General features: G+C 37.3%; 1 protein-coding gene across 1 annotated transcript in view; it reads right to left on the reverse strand.

The window, feature by feature from the left end:
• The window catches only part of PKIA (cAMP-dependent protein kinase inhibitor alpha), a 90,560-nt gene extending 84,402 nt beyond the window's left edge, over positions 1-6,158 (reverse strand). The window contains exon 1 of the mRNA XM_003940196.3: positions 6,011-6,158. The gene's annotated coding sequence lies outside the window, so the exon portion shown is untranslated. The remainder of the gene's footprint in view (positions 1-6,010) is intronic.
• Positions 6,159-21,219: the final 15,061 nt, after the last annotated feature.

The following is a 21,219-nucleotide window of genomic DNA, read 5'->3' on the forward strand; positions in this document are numbered from 1 at the left end:
ATGGATGAACTTTGAAAACATTTATACTAAGTAAAAGAAACCAGAGACAAATGGACAAATACTGTGTGATTCCACTTATGAGGTACCTAGAATATGCAAATTCGTAGGCATAGAGAGTAGAATAGTGTTTACCAGGGGCTGAGGGAATGAACAGGTATTGTTTAATGTTTTGCTTGTGGTGAGAAAGTTCTGAAAACTGATAGTGATGGTTGCCCAGCATTGTTAATTATACACTTAAAGATAGTGATGGTTGCCCAGCATTGTTAATTATACATTTAAAAATGGCTAAAACAGTAAATGTTTTCTATATTTTACCAGAAAAAGATTTTTAATTATAAAATCTATAAAGCATAAACTTACCTTATATGGAGCACATTATAAAGTTTTGATAACATTTTACATATTTTAGAAGTTTATACAGTTATAATCTTATTTTGGTACAAAAGGGTTATATGGGAAATGTAAAGTAACAGTTTAAGTTGTTTTGAGTTTTTTCCATGTTTTTTTTTCTAGATTAATGTTGTTCTTGTAATATCCCTTTGAACACTCATTAAATACATCAGCAGGAACCATGCTTGCTAGTACCAGTCCCCTTAAGTATCATCTGAGAATCTGAATGCATTTTTATGAATCTAAAATGATATGCAGCTCTTTTAGGCTGGCACTTATTTTAGAACCTAGAAGGGGTGAACATAAATTATCATTTTTTGCTTAACTTGGCAAAAGGAAATATATTACTGCAGATGACATTACCATAAAGAAATATTAATAATGAGGCAGATATAAGTCCATCCTAAGAGAACTGAATCTGTTTCAAACTGGACTACACCAATCAACATCTGGCAATGTTCTTGCACATATGTGGCAGTATGATACTCTTAGGTCTGAGAACCATTTTTTTTTTTTTTTTTTTTTTTTTTTTTTGTAAAAATAGCATTGATTGGAAAACCCTAAATAAGTCATTTGGAATGTGTAACGCTCAGAGCTCCTTTTCTATGTTTTTTCTCTGAATCAAGGTTCTTTGAGTTACTATTTTCACTAGCACTTGCTTTCTAGTCATCAGCTGTCTTTGTGTCATTGGTACTGAAGGGCTCTCATTTCAGGTCTTTTTATTTTTTTATTGCATTTTAGGTTTTGGGGTACATGTGAAGAACATGCAAGATTGTTGCATAGGTACACACATGGCAGTGTGGTTTGCTGCCTTCCTACCCCTCACCTGTATCTGTCATTTCTCCCCATGCTATCTCTTCTCACCTCCCCACCCCGCCTCCCCTACCCAGTTTCCCCCCAACGGACCCCAGTGTGTAGTGCTCCCCTCCCTGTGTCCATGTGTTCTCATTATTCAACACCCGCCTGTGAGTGAGAACATGTGGTGTTTGATTTTCTGCTCTTGTGTCAGTTTGCTGAGAATGATGGTTTCCAGGTTCATCCATGTCCCTACAAAGGACGCGAACTCATCGTTTTTGATGGTTGTGTAATATTCCATGGTGTATATGTACCACATTTTCCCTACCCAGTCTATCATCGATGGGCATTTGGGTTGGTTCCAGGTCTTTGCTATTGTAAACAGTGCTGCAATGAACATTCGTGTGCATGTGTCCTTATAGCAGAATGATTTCATTTCAGGTCTTAAAGCTGGGAGAATAATAAAAGGAAAACCTCACCTCAAGTACTGGAAATGTAAGGGCTAATAAAAGACACACATATTGTCCAAGCAAGCACAAATAGATGTTCTTTAACCATTCTTAAAAGAGAGCTTTAGTGAATCCACAAACAACTGCATTTGTAATCAAAATTATAAGTGCATGCTTCTTTATGTACTTGGGGAGAAGATGTATAGTTTATTGAGTTATCAAAAGTTTGGGATGGTAACCTAAAAGTTTAAAAAACATTGGAAAGATTAATCACAAGGCAATTTGAAACTATTCTGATGGCTCTGACTTTGTGTTTTTACAATGTTTTTTCTCACTGTTACACTTCAAAGAGCAGGTGGTAATATGGAAAAAAGTCTCTGCCATTCAGGTGACATCTCTGAGCCTCAGTTTTCTCAGTGTAAAATTCGCATATAGTAGAAACATCAAATGAGATACCAAAGATGAAAATCCCTAGCAGAGAGGCATGAAACAAGATAAATGCTCATATGCGTAAGATGCTTTCCCCTGCTTCAAATGCAAGAATATCGAAAGCAGGGGCAAAGTCTTCATTAAAGATTTGTTTTGCTAAGTTTACCATGCTTTTAGTATACATTTAAAGACATTAAACTCACAAAACCTTTTGTAGATTACAATGATTTCAATGTACTGTCAGTGTATTTACTATTATTATAACGATTAAAAAAAACAAATTAGTATTTGCACATATACTTAGAGCCTAACATGGCTGGTGGAGAAGACTAGGTAGATAGATTTATAAGTCTGGAAAATAACATGTATCTTCACTAAAATCAAATTGCTGAACACCTGCTATACGTATACGTAGCTAGGCACCATAGAGTTGTAGATAATAAAAACATTTTCCCAGAGCCTGCTTTCAAGAACTTTTTAAGAAGAGCAGACAAACCATGTTCACATGAAAGGATAACCCAAAACAGAATGTGCTACAGGAATTTAGACAAGAGAGGGGCACATTTGATGGGGGAAGGAAGGTGGGTATGGAGAAGGCTTCATAAATGAGGCAGTATCTGATGAGAGCAAGGTTTCAGCATGTAATAGGATGGGCTAAGAGAATAAATGAAGATGTATAGGAATGCTACCATGGGGTAAAAATTGGAAAGAAGATCCATTTGGTTTGGGTTGGGCATGGGGTACTTTAAGGGAATTAGATACAAATTAGATTAAAAGATATCACTGTACCAGATACATAGTACTTACTAATAATACCTTTTAAACACAAATACTTAATCCAAGAAAAACTTAGAAGAGAACTTATAAAGATAAAATAAGGGGAAATATTATAGAAATTTGGTAATTAAGGTCACTGGCAACTATGAAAATAGCACTTTTTTCTACCGATTCTCAGTTAAGTCACTGGTTGAATAGAAATGACACTTCTAATTGAGACTTATTATTACTATACTTTTTCCTTTTCCATTTCAAAATTTCTTAACTTTTAAAAATTATTTATTTTTTAATTTGAGACAGTGTCTCGTTCTGTTGCCCTGTTTGAAGTATAGTGGTGCCATCATGGCTCACTGCAGCCTCAAACTCCTGGGCTCAAACAGTTCTCTTGCCTCAGCCTCAAAGGTTAAGGCTATTTCAGTGGTAACTAATGGCAGTAATGTAGCACCAGAAAGAGATATTTGTTGTGAGAGGGCACCTTTGACTCCTAAATTTTTACTTTCTAAATTTCTGCCTAGCAGAATAAAATTTATTTTTACATGATTGGAAAGCAGTAGATTGACTTCAGGTCTATGTTGTCAAACATAAAAGTGTCTGCAGTTCATTTAACATCCAATCATTTAGCATCTAGTCATGCACATCCTTCCGTTTTTCATTCCTCTTTCAATTCTGAACACCAGCCAGTTAGTTTTTCCTCTCCCTGAGAAACATTTTAAGGAAAGGAAATAAAGTCATAAATCAGTTTCACACATAGAATCATACATATATTTCTGCTTAGGATTCTGAATTTAGAAACTTTCCTCAAACTTGTTTAAACATAACGAAGTCCAAATTCAGAAATCCCTTCAGTTTGATTATCTTAATGAAAAACAAATTTTCTAACTTGTTTTCTTTCTTCTCAATAAGAGTTTTCCAACTCCAGTCCATAACTTAGTGGGTTCAACTCACCTGCAAAATCACTGACAAGTATTATTCCATCTTAGGTAGCACCAGTCTCCTAATCCTGAACCTATTTCTTTCCAAACAGTTTAGTTTCTTCAGAAATTAAATAATAGACACTTTCAATTTCTAATCATCATTAGGATATTCTCATGTACTTGCTCCACAACAGAGAGATTACTGTCAACATTACAGAAATTGCACTGTATTTCTAAGATCAGTTTCATTAATCTGTATGTTACATATCTTAGGTTAATTTATTTAAAAGAATATATTAAAATTCATTACTTATTCTATATTAATCATTATTCAGAAAAATTTATATTGTTAAGAATTTTAATATTAGCAAAAAGGTGGTAGAATAGAGGGTTTGTCATTGATCTTTTTCTTTGTTACCTCTTGTAGTTGTGACTGAGTAAAAATTCTAGAATCTTAAAAATTTAACATTTCAAATTAAAACCCTGTTTGATACATAATAAGAACAAAAAGGAGCCATAGGATTGTTACTAAGACCCCAAGGGACAGTTCCTGGAGTAGTCACTCAGCAGTGGGCTTTGTCCCACCCCCCCCAACTCCCTATGCCTCATATACTGAAGATAGAGACAAAGAAACAAATTCAAAGTGTATTTTGTAAAAATGAAATGTATAATCAGAAAGGCAATAATGATATGTAATATTGAAAGAGGAAAGTAAGCAGAGGTAAAATTTTAAGCTACAAACTCTGCCCTTCTTTTTCATTGATCTTCTAATTTAATTTACTAAAAATTGTATGGCTGTTGAGTCAGTCAGTCTAATTTCAAGTTTAAAGATAATAGATCTCCCTTTCAATAGAACATTGGCACACAGATACCCCACAATCTGGCTTATTGCAACTGTTCCCTGTTGGTGAAGGGGCACATTTGCAATCCCCATAACAGCCATCTTAAGCATTTCACAGCATATTATTCAAATGTATATCTCTAGGTGGCAACAAGCACAGGTACTTGGTCTCAGTAGCAAGGGGTCTGTGGGGAAAATCCTAGGAGGAGGGATAGGAACCTGTAAATGGCAAGACAACCTAGAGGATACTCAAATAACCAGAGGCTTACATTGGGCAGCTCCGCTGGCTTTCTGACTGCCTATGGGGAAACCTCACTGGAAACTCTTTTGAGGTTATTGAGGAATCCTAGAGGCAAACAGACTCCCCTGCCTTTTAGAAAGGATTAATCCCAAACCTTAACAGCTAGCTGTTTCAAAACCTAGCTGGACTAAAATCGCTTCAGGAAAAACTAGATGGACCGCAATTCACATTTTTACTTCAACCTACGCCTATGCACAGGAACATCCCTTACATTTCAATAGATTCTATTTGTCCTCTCTAGCTTTCAAGTAGCCATAGTGACTACGGGGAAGGGAATTAATGGGATACCATGTTGGTATAGGGCTACAAGCAGGATATTTCATTCCATGCATTTGGGGGAAGGACACAGGTAACAATATACAGGGATAATACCGACTAAGAAGCCTGTGTGAGGCAGTGCCCTTTCTGGGACCTTGACAAAATCGGTCATGGAACCCAGGTGGTAGAAAAGAGCTGACAAGAGTTGGCCTGTGAATGGGCACAGCATGTCCGAAAAAGATCAATGAAATGACTGACAGAGAAAATGGCAAATGAAGGGAGAAGCGATGTCAAGTGCTGCTCAACCCAAGCTGAACTCCAGGAGATAAGAGAAGTTTCCCCTCCAAATAGAGTCTCCTTCTAGAGGTTCAGTCTTGAAGCAGGTGTTTTGACATTGAGAGGGGCACGGACCCCTTCTGATAACTGGAAAGGGAGAGGACCAAGGACTATAGGAAGAGAGGGACGATTTCTGATTACCCCAGGCTGCTGCCAGGGACCTACTGCTCCAAATCCTCAAAATAGTCAAGCGAAGGTAAAAGGCACGAAAGGCAATAGAGTAACTCAAATTATTTTACATTTTGAGTCCTCTTCACTGTCTACGCGAATCTGGCACCGAAATGGTCGATCACGTTCAAAGGAGTATAGAGGCAGAACGCCTCCTTTGTTTGCCCAGTAACAGCACTCCTCCAACCTCTGCACTTGGCCGCCTAACATTTCCATCCTAGTTGTTGCTCCTTTTCCCACTGCAGAATTCAGCGGGGTTCTCTCACCCTTCCCTCTGTGCAGCAAACCCCATTATTAACCAAGCTGAAAGCCGCACAGCACGGCCACGGTGCACAGGAGCCAGGCTGCTTACCTTCCCCGTACCGAGTCGGCGCAGGTCCCCAGGTCCCCGCGCCCGCCGCCACTGGCTGCAGTCCCACCTCGCCCGCCGCGTGCTCCGTCAGCTCGCGTCCCACCTGCCAGCTGCAGCCGCCGCTCGCCGCGGAGCTCCGGCCGGCCGTATGAAGTCATCCCCGCCCCGGGCCGGATCACCACATTCTGCGCCAGCCGTGGGGGGAGCGGGGCCGCTCCCGGCCCCGGGGAAGGGCGTCTGAAAACGGCGCCAGAGGATCGATGCCCCACTAGGTTGTGGGTTGGTTTTCTACTAAAGCTTTTACAGTGACAGCATCGCTGGATTATAGACCGAGAGAGAAGAGCCAGGGGGGCTTTCTCTGCATAGCGTCCTTCCTCCTAGAGCTCCCCCTTCACCCCTGCTGCATGGACTGCTCCATTCGCCTGTGTGGGTTTCCCACCCTCTTCATCTTCCTCATCAGCATTGTTCATTTGGCTGAATTTGAGAGCAGGAATTGTCTTTTAGGATAAACATTCAAGCGCTGAGAAAACACTTTAAATTGGTAATGAACCTTTCTAAGCCCTTCGTAGCTCGCTTCACTGGCCCCCTCCAACAGGCACAAATGCACACACCCACGCGCCCGCACACACACACGTACGCACACAGCCAAAGCACTCAGAATTTTGAAAGCTGGTAGCTTTCGCCTTCTCAACTGCGTAATAGAACGGGAATCTCCCAAAAGACTGGAGAAGGGGGGGCAACCCGAGAAAATGCTCAAAGGAACGGCAGGGTGGCCCCAGGATTTTGTTGTGTTTATGGTGCCCTCGTGCACAGATGTTCCCTCTAACACCTCTTCCTACTGCTTCCTCTCCCCTGAGCCCCCTCCCATCCCTGCCACTTAATTGGGCAAACTGTTGTGGTGACAGCTATAACATTTGGAAATCAAAAAGCAGAATCCACATTAGCAGATGAATGTATCTTTTTTCCCTAAGGATTTATGAAAATTTGCCTTAGGAATGAAATAAGCATGTATTCATATAAGCCCTTTCCTTCTCTTTTTAAATTTGACACTAGCTGTTAACAAGATTGTTCTCTTTCTTCCCCCGCATTATCCTCTTTTGCTTCTTTCCCCAATTTTTTCAGGTTTGAGGATGAGTGTTTAAGGAAAAATGGGCCTAAATTTGCTCTCTTTGTAGTTGAGCCAGGGTTTCCCCTTAACTGTTGAGTCATTTTCCAGTAGGGAGGTTCCTTGACACTAGGGTTCTGTGGAATGGAGTCTCCTCTTTTAAGTTCCCTTGCTGTTCCAATTGATCATCACTTGATACAGGCCAGCTTTACTCTATAGACTTGTCCAGCAATCTAAACAGTGCAGTCGTGAAAGGCTAGGGAAGTAGCTTTGCTAAATGAAGTGTATCCATCCTTCTATCAGTCCCAAAGTTAGGCAGTAATGTAGCCAACAGCTTTCCAACAAAACGTAGTTAGAATTCTTGGTCATAGAATGTGTGCTCTTTGAAAGCTAGAACAACTTAATACATCTCTCTCAGACTCACTTTCTTAACGTTAGGCCATTAATATTACCATAGAGCAGGAGATTCTTAATCTTTATAAAAGGAGTATATGAATCGAATTCCAGAATGTGGAATTTAGATGAGAAAATTTCATTTTTAGTTTCACTAACCTCTAACTGAAATTTAGCATTTAGCACGTGCTTTAATGCAGGCAACAAACCACCAGAATGTTAGGAGAACCTGTGACTTTGTTACCAATAGAAACAACAGCCAATTTCCTATTGCTGTTTTTATAGATATCTCAATGTATCACTACACTGATTTTGTAATCAAATCATCACTACATTTTGTTTTATTTAATAGACTGTTTTTTTCAGTTTTAATATCCAGAAAAATTGAGGAAATAATACTGGGTGTTCCCATATATCCCATTATCTCCTATTAACCTCATACATTAGTATGGTACCTTGGTGTAATTAGTCCATTCTGGTATTGCTATAAAGAACTACCTGAGATTAAGTAAATTATAAAGAAAAGGGGTTTAATTGGTTCGTGGTTCTGTAGGCTGTAAAGGAAGCATGACTGGTGAGGTCTCAGGAAACTTATAATCATGCTGGAAGGCAAAGGGGAAGCAGGCAGGCCCTACATGGCTGGAGAAGGAAAAAGAGAAGGGGAGGTGCTACACAGTTTTAAACAACCAGATCTCATGGGAACTCAGTCACTATCACCAGAAAGGCAAGGGAGAAGACCTCCCCCATGATCAAATCACCTCCCAGCAGGCCCCCTTCCAAAATTGGTGATTATAATTTGACATGCGATTGGGTAGGGACACAAATCCAAATCTTACCATTTGATTACAATCAATGAATCTATATTGATACATTATTATTAACTAGTCAATAAATAAAATCTAACTACATTTAAGTTTCCCTGGTTTTTACCTAATATCCTTAAATCTGTTCCAGGCGCCCATGGAGGATACCACACCGCATTTAGTTGTCATGTCCCCTTAAGCTCCTCTTAGCTGTGACAATTTCTCAGCCTTTTCTTGTTTTTGATGATCATGATAGTTTTGAGGTGTAATGGTCAACTGTTTTCTAGGATACCCCACTGCTGCAATTAGTCTGATGCTTTTCTCATGATAAGACTGGAATTGCAAACTATTGGTAGGAGAAAGACATAGAGTCCCATTTTCCTCACATCATATCAAGGTGCTGTAATATCGATGTGGTTTATGACTGTTGATGTTGACTTTGATTGCCTGGCTGAGGCAGTGTTTGTCAGGTTTCTCCACTGTAATGTTATTGCCCATCCTTTCCATACTGTACTTTTAGGAAGTAACTACCTGAAACCCAAACCTAAGGAGTGGGACTTCAGCTCTACTTCCCTGAGAGCAGAGTGTGTACATAAAGTATTTGGAATTTTTCTGCCTAGAAGATCTGTCTATTCTCTACCAAGTATTCAATTATTTGTTGATATCAACATTATAGACTTACAAAGATTTATTATATTTTATACTTTTGGTAATTAATTGCTAGTTTATTTTGTTGTTCAATTTGTTTCAGTTTTGCCCATTGGAAGCTCTTTCAGTAGGTTCCCGTGCTCCTTTGACATCCTCTTTGATGTGTGAGTGTGAGTGTGTGTGTGTGTGTGTGTGTGTGTGTGTGTGGCGGAAGTGACAGGATAGTTAACAGTCCCTTACTTTATGGTATTATAAGTTCCTCCAGGCTCAACTTGTATACTTTCTGCTTCATTCCTAGAATCAGCCATTACTTCAAGGAGCCCTTGTTCCTTTTACTGGAGATTGGTAATACAAATCAAGATCTGGTCCCTAGACATGGTCATTATTGGCGTGGGTCATCATTTTGTTTAGGCCTTTCAACTAAGACAGTGAAGAAGTATATGTGTATACTCACCCATGCATATATACATAAGTATTTCTATATGTAACCATTCTGTATCTGTATTAAGCTATATATAAACACAAATACTTATGTCTCCAGCTTTAATCTTTTACATACAGATCATTCTATCCTCCTCCCTTTGCTTGTCTGTAAATTCCTATTTCAGTAGTGAGAATCATGGCTCCCACCATTCACTGTTCTAATTGTTCAATTTCAGCGTACACGTAAAGCAGTAAAAAAAAATTGTTAACCCTTTCCAACAGTATCACAATTTTTAAATATAGTAGTATGTAGAACTCTCCTATACTGTGTTTAGAGTTTAAATGCCCATACCTTTGTATATCATGAATTTTGTTTGAATTTTTTTTTTTCTTTTTTTCTTTTTTTTTTTTTGAGACAGAGTCTCTCTCACCAGGCTGGAGTGCAGTGGCGCGATTCCCGCTCACGGCAACTTCCGTTTTCTGGTTTCAAGCAATTTTCCTGCCTCAGCCTCCCGAGCAGCTGGGACTACAGGCACTCACTGGCACTCCTGGCTAAATTTTTGTACTTTCAGTAGAGACGGGGTTTCACCGTGTTGACCAGGATGGTCTCAAGCTCTTGACCTCGTGATCCGCCCTCCTTGGCCTCCCAAAGCGCTGGGATTACAGGCGTGAGCCACTGCACCTGGCCTTTTTAAATTATTTTGATAATGGTATTTTAAAATTGGTAATTAGTTTCCTTTGCAATTCTACATATTATATTTTATGCAGTTAAACACCTTATTTTAAGAGGAGTTATGTAAATTGCTTCAGATTGTCAGAGGGAACCATGGCAAAAAGTTAGGATCCAAACTGTAGACTTACTATGATGTGAGGCTGTAATAAGATGGTGTGTAATTGCCATTGCAGAACTTCAGGGGAGTTGATAGTTTATAAGTATTTTCCTTGCATACTTGGGCAGGCTCTGTCTCCTGTTTCCTTTGAAAGTTCTAAATACCTTGAATGAGAGAACATGCTCAGCCTTCATAATTTATCATTTAGTTGAAGGATTTGCTAAGTACCTCATGTTGAAGATAAAGTTGCTTATAAAATAAAGAGGCAGGAGGATGAGAAGGTGAAGAGAACCAGAATGTTGAGATGACTGTGAAGGTTAGAGGTTTTGTAGTTGAACAGACTTGGGCTTGGATCCCCAGCACTCACAGCCTGACTCCGTCTTGCTTCTGAAATGAAGACAGCAATTGTCTCAAGAGTGAAAGATGTTTGATCTTTTCCTTCAAGTTGTCTGAGGCAGTGGGGGTGCAACTGTGGTGGCTTAGGACAGTCTAGAACACATTTTCTTGTCCCTCTAGTGTAGTTTCCATCTGCAAAGCCAGACTCACTGAAGACTGTTTCTGGTGATAACACAGATGCATACATCTATCAAAATAATCTTACCAGGTACTTTTTATTCATGGAAAGGAATCATTGTGTTGATGGTGTTAAAGGCAACAGTCAAAGACATTAAATGGCAGGATTGAACTGCTTCTGATACCATAGCATGCTAAGAGGCATAGGGAAGCCAGAAAGAAAATGGGAAAGATATCGGGAAATGTCTTTTGTCAATATATAAAGTTTGAATCTGTCTTCTTGGAATTTGACATACACCAATATGTATTTTTTTTTAACCTATGACTTTACATTGCCCCTTAAAAACAAAACAAAACAAAACAAAAAAACCCTAAACTTTGGATCTTGACTTTGAGTTCTGCAATGTTTTCTTTCTGATACTGTCAAATTAGAGATCAAATGGCCTAGTGATATCATGAGTCTCACTAAGGGAAAATGTGAAACCAGAGTCAGAGGCTCTGTGTGCTGGGAGCTGTCAGCATTTAGAACCTCTCCTTTGGATTAAGAGAATCCTTCCAGAAGGGACTCATTTAAATGCAAATACACTATCAGAAGGGATAACTGAGTATCACATTTGCAGCTATTAACAATTTAGCAGAGATTGGATTCTCAGATTTATTATTGAGAGGAGTTGTCAGGGTGATTTGGCTCTGGCATCTGTCACCCCATTGCCTGCCAGGTCTCCTGTCCTCATCACTCTATGGGGTCTGCCTAAGCTGGGAACTTGGTCTACCAGGAAAGAATTGGGCACTTAGTGAATAATAATCAATATTGTCTTACATAATTTTGACTTAAGAGAAAGGGTAGTAGAAGGATTTCCATGTTAATAGTACTCTGTGTGCCTGTGTCTGTGTGTGTGTGTGTGTGTGTGTGTGTGTGTGTGTGTGTTTGTGTGTCTGCTAGGCTTAGGCTGATTAATCATGCTCTACAGAAGCTTTGCAATTTTATGATAAAGCATCTACTCTTTTAATGAGGTCAGAAAGTGGATCATGTAAAATATATACAAATATAATGTAAAGCTAGCAATAGAAACAGTTGCATTCAAGTAACTATAGGTAGGCTAAGAATTTTCTATATTAATATGAAAACACTTTGATATATGATACAGGGAACAAAAACCTATCATTTATGTGAAGATTGGTATTAGATCTTGAAGAGTTTCAGCAGGCTGAACAGGAATAGGACAATGCAAGAAGGGGAAGTGACTATAAACAGAACAGAAACTGTTTTAACATTAGTAAGAATTCACTTTGTTTATGCTGGTAAGGAGTTGACATGAAATTCTAGATTTTTATCAATTTCTTATATACAATTTAGGCTAATAAAAAAGGTAAATTTAAGTTTCATTTAAAAATAAGCTTCAATAAACTGTGTTCAGACAAGTTGATACTCATTCAGTAGATTATTTATAGAGTACAATGTATTAGTGCTGCTGTTCTAATCACTGAAGATACAAAAATGGACAAATAAATCTCTTCTTCTGGACATTTTGTCCAAGTAAAAGGAGACTGAATTTTTGCTCTGTGTCTCCATGGCCCTTTCCACCAACTAATATGGCATATTAGTAGGTAGTAAGGGTCATGAAGGTACAGAGTAAGACTGCAGGTATAGGGAGTGAGTTATATAAGGTGGTAGGGGACACTTGGGCAGAGATTTGAAGACAATGTGAAAGCAGAATAAGTGAACACTTGAAGAGGTTCAGCACATGCAAGTAGGTGAGCACATACTTCATATATTCCAAGAACTGAAAGGTTAGTTTTTATATAATGAAATGATCAAAGGGGGAAATTGTTAGGATATGAGGTTAGAAAGGTAGGTGCATGAAAGTTAATTTAGAGCCTTAAAAGGCAATGAGATTTTGGGGATTAAGACTTTGTTTTTGGATTTGCTAAATTTGTATTTCTGATCAGATCTGTGTGGAGATGTGAAGTAGACAACTGGTTGTACTAGTCTGACATTCCATTCGTGGGAGAGATAGCATGGCTATAGATGAAAATTTGTGAATCATCGTGGTCTCTAAAGTCTTTAGACCAGATGAAATCACTTTAGAGGTAGGTGTAGGAAGAGAATAGATGATGTTGGTAGACTGAGCCATGGGGCATGCCAGAGGATGAAATAAGGGGCATAAAAAGAAGTAAGCAGGGAGATAGGGAGAGTTGTCCCAGAAGCATAAGTGAAAAGGTCTTAGAAGGAAGAGGGAGGTTTTATTGCTCCTAGCTGCTAGTAGATTAAGATGAAAACTGATAATTGGATTTGGCAATGTAGAGATACCTAATTACCTTGACAAGAACAATTTCTGTGTCCTTATCAAAGAACAAATCATATAGTGTAAATGAGTAAATGAAGTGAAAAAATAAAAGGCAGCCTTTTAAAAGTAGTTTTGTTATAAAAATAAATGACAAAGTGGGCCATAATTAGAGCAGGATATAGGAATACAGAAGGATTTTTTTTTTCTTTGAGAGGGACATTTTTGTATGGTGATGGTAACAACTAGTAGAGAACAAATAACTGATGATGCAGGAAAAAAGAGACACTCAAAACAGAAGGGATCTAGAACAGGAGAGAGGATTTGACCTTAGATCAGAGGATAAGCATTTGTTCCCCCAAAGGAAAGGGGAAGGCAGGGCATGTGGTATCAGATAGACCCAGATAGATTGGTAAACTTGATGTTCAGAGTTATTGGAAATTTTGTTTTGATCTCACCTGTAATCCCAATGAAATAAGAAGAAGCTGAGAATTTAGAAAGATAAATTGGTAGTGGAGATGTGAGGAAAGAGAAGTTTTGAAACATTTGCCTAGAAGGGAGTGAAAAAGAACTGATTGGCACTGAGTTTTCCATAAGTACTACTGGCAAGTTCACTCAGGCTTATGATTATGAATTTAAACAAGACAAATTAACAAAGTTGCTGGGTTTTCTGCAGCCATGGTTAGCTGCCTGGTACGAGAGCTGAGTTGGCCTAGGGTTCTGTTTTGCTGGGGTTGATATTTGCACAGCCGATACAACCAAGAATGATAGTCACTGGAGCTCGGAGTGAATACATCAGAGTGATTCCCATGGGAACCATGGACTCTGATCAGAGTAAGCAGGGAATTGAAACATTAAAACTGTGGGCACTAGTCTTATACTTCATTTTAACTTTATGAATTACAAGGGCTGAAAACCCTGACTTACAACAGTATGTTAAGGACAGACACAACTAGAACTCAGAGTTCACTGTATTGTACAGAAATGTTCCATTTTTCTTTTAGCTGAACTCCTGTCTGTAATTTCTTGACTCTTAAGACAGTGATAGCATCTTAAGTGATATACACATTTTTGATAAAGTAATCTCAGAAATATATTTTTAAAAACTACTTTTGAAATTTAAAGCTGTCAGACTAGAAATAAGTACAAGAGAGCTTACAGTGTTTTTAAGTGTTTTGCTTGTCACTAAAGACATTTGTATGATTTTGTTATGTCTGACTCCAAATTTCAGATGCACATACTTCCTCTGGCTTTAAAAATAGGAATAGAAAATAGAAATTAAACAAAGATATTATCCTCAAAGAGTTATGCTAGCATTTTTTTTTTCTAATATGGGCTTAATGTCATTAATGACTCAGTTTCCATTTTTTTTTTCTCCAATGAATCCAGTTTATTAATTTTCCCTGCTTTGTGCAGGTGTTGTAAGTTTGCCCCCTTGTGGATGATTCTGGAACTGTCAACATGATTTTTTTTTTCTTGTTTTTAGTAGAGGACAAGGGGTAAATATTGTAGTAAATGGAAATTATTTTTAAAGAAATGTTGCGACTAATCAAAAGAGGTTCAAATTGTTGGACATTTACCTCTTTTGTATTGGTTTTCAAATTTGCTATTATGTTGAGGCCCCCACTAACTGAGTTTGGAAATGATAATATTCAAAGAAGTTAAAATGTTACTATTATCTTAAAATATAAGAATACAGAATTACATAAGAGAGATAGACTCATGATTATGTAAACATTGAAAGTCTCAAACTTTTCAACTTAACTCAGTATGATATGATGGCTTTCTTTATATTAGCTTGAAAATATATTAATACAAATACAAGACAGTTCACAATTAATTAATCTTCACTTGCTAGGGTTGCATATGGAGCTATAAAAATTATGAGAAATCTCATTCTTAATATTGTGCATACATGAGTGAGCCTGACCTTTTATTAATAATTTTCTATACCATATTAGAAAAAAATAACTTTAATGCACTTAACAAAGCATTGTGACTTGGCTCCTAGAGAGCAAGAAGTAGCATAAAACAATCATTATTTTTTATTTACTATTTTATTTATAAAATATTATCTATTGATCACTTACTATGTGCTTGGAACTACTTTATGTTCCAGGAATAAGACCCAGTTTCCTTCCTCAAAAGCGTTGCAATCTGATGAAGAGCTAGCGAATTGCAATAAAGTGTTACAAATTCTGCTGCAGAATTTTGTACATAATGTGAGTGTACACAACATATTTTAAGCTGATTCTAAAAGAGTATTTATGGAAAGCATCATATAAGAAAGGGACCTGAGCTGCCTTGTGGAGTCCTTAATAGTTGAAGAGTGAGAACCAAGGGATAGAAGACAGAGGTGTTTAGCCTGAGGAAAAGAAATTTACACAGAGGTAATCTTGTGGCTTATTCACAGTTCTTATTTTGTATACCTGCTGGTAACTTCATCATCATCATCATCATCATCATCATGCTGGCAGGAGTGCATACATACTTGCTGTCATAAGTCAAATAAGCTCTGAATAGGTAGTACCTAAATGTGTTTTACCATCCACTTTATGTTACAATTATTCTCACCTTACACAAAAGAAAATGAAAGCTTGGTCAGATTAAGCTACTTGCCTGAGCCTAGGTGTTACACTTTTAACTTTGTGCTCTGAACCTCTGTACTTTGCTAGCTAGAATGATTTAACCATACTAAGAGCTCAAATATTGGTTTCTAAGCATAATAATTTCATAAAAAGCAAAGCAAAGTGGTCCACTTTGATATTTATGATGCAGTTTAGTGAACATGCTTAAGGGCTTATGGATGAAGAATCAAGATGAGAGAGAAATACTCAAACAATAAGGAAAATTGTATTATGCATGTATAGTGGTAAAAAATCCCTTCTAATATCTAACTTCTAGTTCATAGCATGATGTTTATACTAACACACTTAGGCAACATCAGTCGAGCGTTCCCTTCTCCTTTGTGACAGAGCAATGCTGTCGATGCATGGAAAAAAAATTGACATTACCTATACACTATAGATGAATGCATACTACAACTCCTTAGGAATAAAATCCTTTGGGATTTTTTTTTTCATTTTATTTGTCAGCTGGTGTATATGAATCATTTAAGGCTAAGAATTATTGCCTGATTGGAGATACTATGTTTGAATTTTCTATAAATAACAATAAACAACCTCTTCCAGTTTTAAAATGCCATATTTGACAAATGAGTTATTATGCTAAAGAGAGTGATCAATGCCATAACGTGTCTGGAATCTAAAATAAATGAGAAATAGCTAAAGGAACTGGGAATAGATGAAATGAGGCAAAACTAAGTGGGAACTAGGTGACAACAGTTCTAAAATATTTGAGACATTGTCCTATGAAAAAAGGGCTAGGCTATTCCAAACAGACATTAGACCAGTGAGCCAGGCTTAAGTTCATAAAAGGATGAACATTTTAATGATTGGAACCTTTCAAAAAATGATATAGCATTTTAAAATTATAAACTCCCTGTCTCAATATTTCAGCAGAGGTTGAAGCTAAGAAGCTGAAAAAATAAATTCTAAGGGCCTCTACAGTGAGAAAATTCTATGATTCTATGGTTTTCTAATGCCTCAAAAATTTGTGTAGTTCATGCATTCCACTCACCATGACACTTAATTGTATAAGGTTTTGAAAAGTCATCACTCAGGGTTGACTGTTTCCATCGCCACACCTTAGGAATCTTTTGTTAATATTATCTTCTCCATCTAATATTTCTAAACGAGATGCTTTTCTTCACAGGAAATTAAAAGAGGTTCAGAAATTTTCAAACTAAGTTTTTATTAAACTATGTTACTAAGTTTAATTTACCAAAACATTGCAAACATAAATGTGTGAGTCCCATATAGCCTTCACTCAGCTTTCTCAAGTGTTCATATTTTACATAACCACAGCAACAATCATGGAAGTCAGAAAATTTACACTAATACCAATCTGTTAACTGCCTTACAGACTATACTCAAATATTGCCGATTGTCTCTCAGTCTAGGTTCAAATCCAGGTTCACTTAGCTCAGTTATGTGCTATATCTCCTTATTCTCCTTCAATCTAGAATAGGTCTTAGTCTTTCATGACCTTGAGTTTATGGAGAATCCTAGGTAGTTATTTTGTTTAATGTCCTTCAAATCGAGTTTGTTTGATAGATTCTCAAGGTTAGATTGAGGTTATGCAATACTTGTCAGGAGCATCACAGAAATGATGTTATGCCCTGAGCAACATAGCAAAACCCCATCTCTCCAAAAAAAAAAAAAAAAAAAAGGAAAACAAACAAAATTAGCTAGGTGTGGTGGCACACACCTATAGTCCTAGCATCTTGGTATGAGTTATATTCATTACTACTCCAGTTGCCTAACTGCCCTGTCAGCAGACAGAATTAACATACACATATTAACAACTGTTTTAAATTTATTTATGTGCTTATGTATCTGTGTATATTTGTGTGTGTGTGTATGTATATATATATATACACATATGATTATCAGTCTATTTATATATAAAAGTATAAGTGCAAATTGATACCTGGATTCCAATCCAACTCAGAGTTTATTTTGCCGTTCTCTCTCACTCTTTTTTTATTTGTAACTTCTTTCTTTCTTTTCTTTTTTAAAAATTACACTTTAAGTTCTGGGATACATGTGCAGAATGTGCAGGTTTGTTATATAGGTGTACACTTGTCATGGTGGTTTGCTGCACCAATCAACTCGTCATCTACATAAGGAATTTCTCCTAATGCTATCCCTCCCCTAGTCTCCCACACCCTGACAGGCCCTGTTGTGTGATGTCCCCTCCCTGTGTCTAGGTGTTCTCATTTTTCAACTCCCACTTAGGATTGAGAACATGGTGGTGTTTGGTTTTCTGTTCTTTTGTTAGTTTGCTGACAATGATGGTTTCCAGCTTCATCCATGTCCCTGCAAAAGTCATGAACTCATCATTTTTTATGGCTGCATAGTATTCCATGGTGTATATGTGCCAAATTTTCTTTATCAAGTCTATCACTGATGGGCATTCGGGTTGTTTCCAAGTCTTTGCTATTGTGAACAGTGCGGCAATAAACATGTGTGCATGTGTCTTTATAGGAGAATGATTTATAATCCTTTGGGTATATACCCAGTAATGGGATTGCTGGGTTAAATGGTATTTCTGGTTCTAGATCCTTGAGGAATAGTCACACTGTCTTCCACAATGATTGAACTAATTTAAATTATCACCGACAGTGTGAAAGCGTTCCTATTTCTCCACCTCCTCTCCGGTATCTGTTGTTTCCTGACTTTTTAATGATCTCAATTCTAATGATCTCATTGTGGTTTGGATTCGCATTTCTCTAATGGCCAGCGATGATAAGCTTTTTAAAAGTATGTTTGCTGCATAAATGTCTTCTTTTGAGCAGTGTCTGTTCATATTCCTCACTCACTTTTTGATGGGGTTGTTTTTTTCTTGTAAATTTAAGTTGATTGGTAGGTTCTGGATATTAGCCCTTTGTCAAATGGATAGATTGCAAAATTTTTCTCCCATTCTTTAGGTTGCCTGTTCACTCTGATGACAGTTTATTTTGTTGTGCAGAAGTTCTTTAGTTTACTTAGGTCCCATTTGTGAATTTTGGCTTTTGTTGCCATTGCTTTTGGTGTTTTAGTTATGAAGTCTTTGCCCATGCCTATGTCCTGAATGGTATTGCCTAGATTTTCTTCTAGAGTTTTTTATGGTTTTAGATCTTGCAGTTAAATCTTTAATACATCTCGAGTTGATATTTTAAAACTCTCAGTAAACTAGGTATTGATGGAATATGTCTCATAATAGTAAGAGCTATTAATGACAAACTCACAGCCAATGTCATACTGTATGGCCAAAAGCTGGAAGCATTCCCTTTGAAAACCAGCACAAGACAAGATGCCATCTCTTACCACTCCTCTTCAACACCAGGGCAATCAGGCAAGAGAAAGAAATAAAGGGTATTCAAATAGGAAGAGAGGAAGTCAAGTTGTCTTTGTTTGCAGATGACATGATTGTATATACAGAAAACCCCATCATCTCAGCCCTAAACCTCCTTAAACTGATGAGCAACTTCAGCAAAGTCTCAGGATACAAAATCAAGCAAAATCAATGTGCAAAAATTACAAGCATTTCTACATACCAATAATAGAGAAACAGAGAGCCCAATCATGAGTGAACTCCCATTCACAATTGCTCCAAAGAGAATAAAATGCCTAGGAACACAACTTAGAAGGGATTTGAAAAACCTCTTCAAAGACAACTACAAATCACTGCTCAAGGAAATAAGAGAGAACACAAATAAATGGAAAAACCTTCCATGCTCATGGATAGGAAGAATTAATATTGTGAAAATAGCCATACTGACCAAAGTCGTGTATAGATTCAGTGTTATTCCCATCAAGCTACCATTGACTTTCTTCACAGAATTAGAAAAAAACTTTAAATTTCATATGGAACCAAAAAAGAGCCCATATAGCCAAGACAATCCTAATCAAAAAGAACAAAGCTGAAAGCATTGCACCACCTGACTTCAAACTATAATACAAGGCTACAGTAACCAAAACAACATGGTACTGGTACCAAAACACATATATAGACCAAAGGAACAGAACAGAGGCTTCAGAAATGACACCACACATCTATCACCATCTGATCTTTGACAAACCTGACAAAAACAAGCAATGGGGAAAGGATTCTCTATTCCATAAAGAATGTTGGGAAAACTGTCTAGCCATATGCAGAAAACTAAACCTGGACCCCTTCCCTACACCTTATACTTCTTTATTTAATAGTGAGAAACCAGATTCTCACTATCCACATTCTTATTTACTTAATTGTTCAGTCCTAGAATACACATAAGAATTTTGTGAACTATGAAAAAAAATTAAAAAGTTGATATGGTTTGGCTCTGTGTTCCCATCGAAATCACATGTTGAATTGTAATTCTCAGTGTTGAGGAGGGACCTGGAGGGAGGTGATTGGATCATGGGGGCAGATTTCCCCCTTGCTGTTCTTGTGATGGTGAGTGAGTTTTCATGAGATCTTGTTTAAAGGTGTGTAGCACTTCCCTGCTCTCTCTCTCTCTCTCTCTCTCTCTCTCTCTCTCTCACCTGCCACCCTGTGAAAAAGTGCTTTCTTCCTCATCACCCTTCTGCCATGATTGGAAGTTTCCTGAGTTCTCCCAAGCATGCTTCCTGTACAGCCTGTGGAACTATGAGTCAATTAATCCTCTTTTCTTCAGAAATTACCTAGTCTCAGGTAATTCTTTATAACAGTATGAAAATGGACTAACACACAAGTACAGTATTTGTGTACAGTTCTTTTTGTCTTCCCCTCACAGTATGTGTAAGCTCAACAGCGTATTATTAAGATGCTGTTTCCTAAAGTTTTAGTTTAGTTGTTCTCCACTTTCTTCAGTTTAATTTTGTTGTTTGTTGGCAATAATGTTAGGCTTATTGGTCACGGTTTGTGTTCCATTTTGAGATCTTTCCAAATCCTGCTTGATTTAAAATATTTATTTACCTAGAAATGTAAGATTTTTCCATTGTTTTAATGTCAGGATTATACAAAAAGATATGCTCCTAGAAATGTCATTCCTTCTACTCCATTCCCATTCTACTGTTCTTTCTGCCCAGTTTCTATCTGCTTCCTATAGATAATCAATTGCACTATTTTCTGGTTTATCATTTCTACATTTCTTTTAGCACAAATGAGTATATATATGTGCATTTTCTTACATTTTCTTTTTTGTTACATGGGAGGTGATATATTTGTAGATACTCATTTATACTTTCCCTTTAAGGTACTGTGGCAATCACTCTATATCAGTTGATATTCTGCAAATCTTTTCTCTCTCAATGAATGACATGACAATTTGTGTACTGACTCAAAGCAAAACCTAGGAATAAGCCTTTACTCTTTACTTTTCTTCATTTTTAGCACAGAATACATCAGTGAGTTTTCTATAATCTATATCCAAGTGTACATATATTATATATAATATATATTCTTATTTCTCTTCGTTTTCGTAGTCATCTTAGTCTATGCCATTATAATTTCTCCCTTGTTCTACTTTGAGAAATTTTTATGTAATCTACCCTACAAATCTGAACATTTCAACTATTTTTTCAAAACTGTTTAATGACTTTCACTTGCATCTAAAATAAAATCAAAATCCTTAGACTTGTAG

The sequence above is a fragment of the Saimiri boliviensis genome, chromosome 15 (genome assembly GCF_048565385.1).
Source record: "Saimiri boliviensis isolate mSaiBol1 chromosome 15, mSaiBol1.pri, whole genome shotgun sequence".
In the NCBI taxonomy this organism is placed as follows: Eukaryota; Metazoa; Chordata; class Mammalia; order Primates; family Cebidae; genus Saimiri; species Saimiri boliviensis.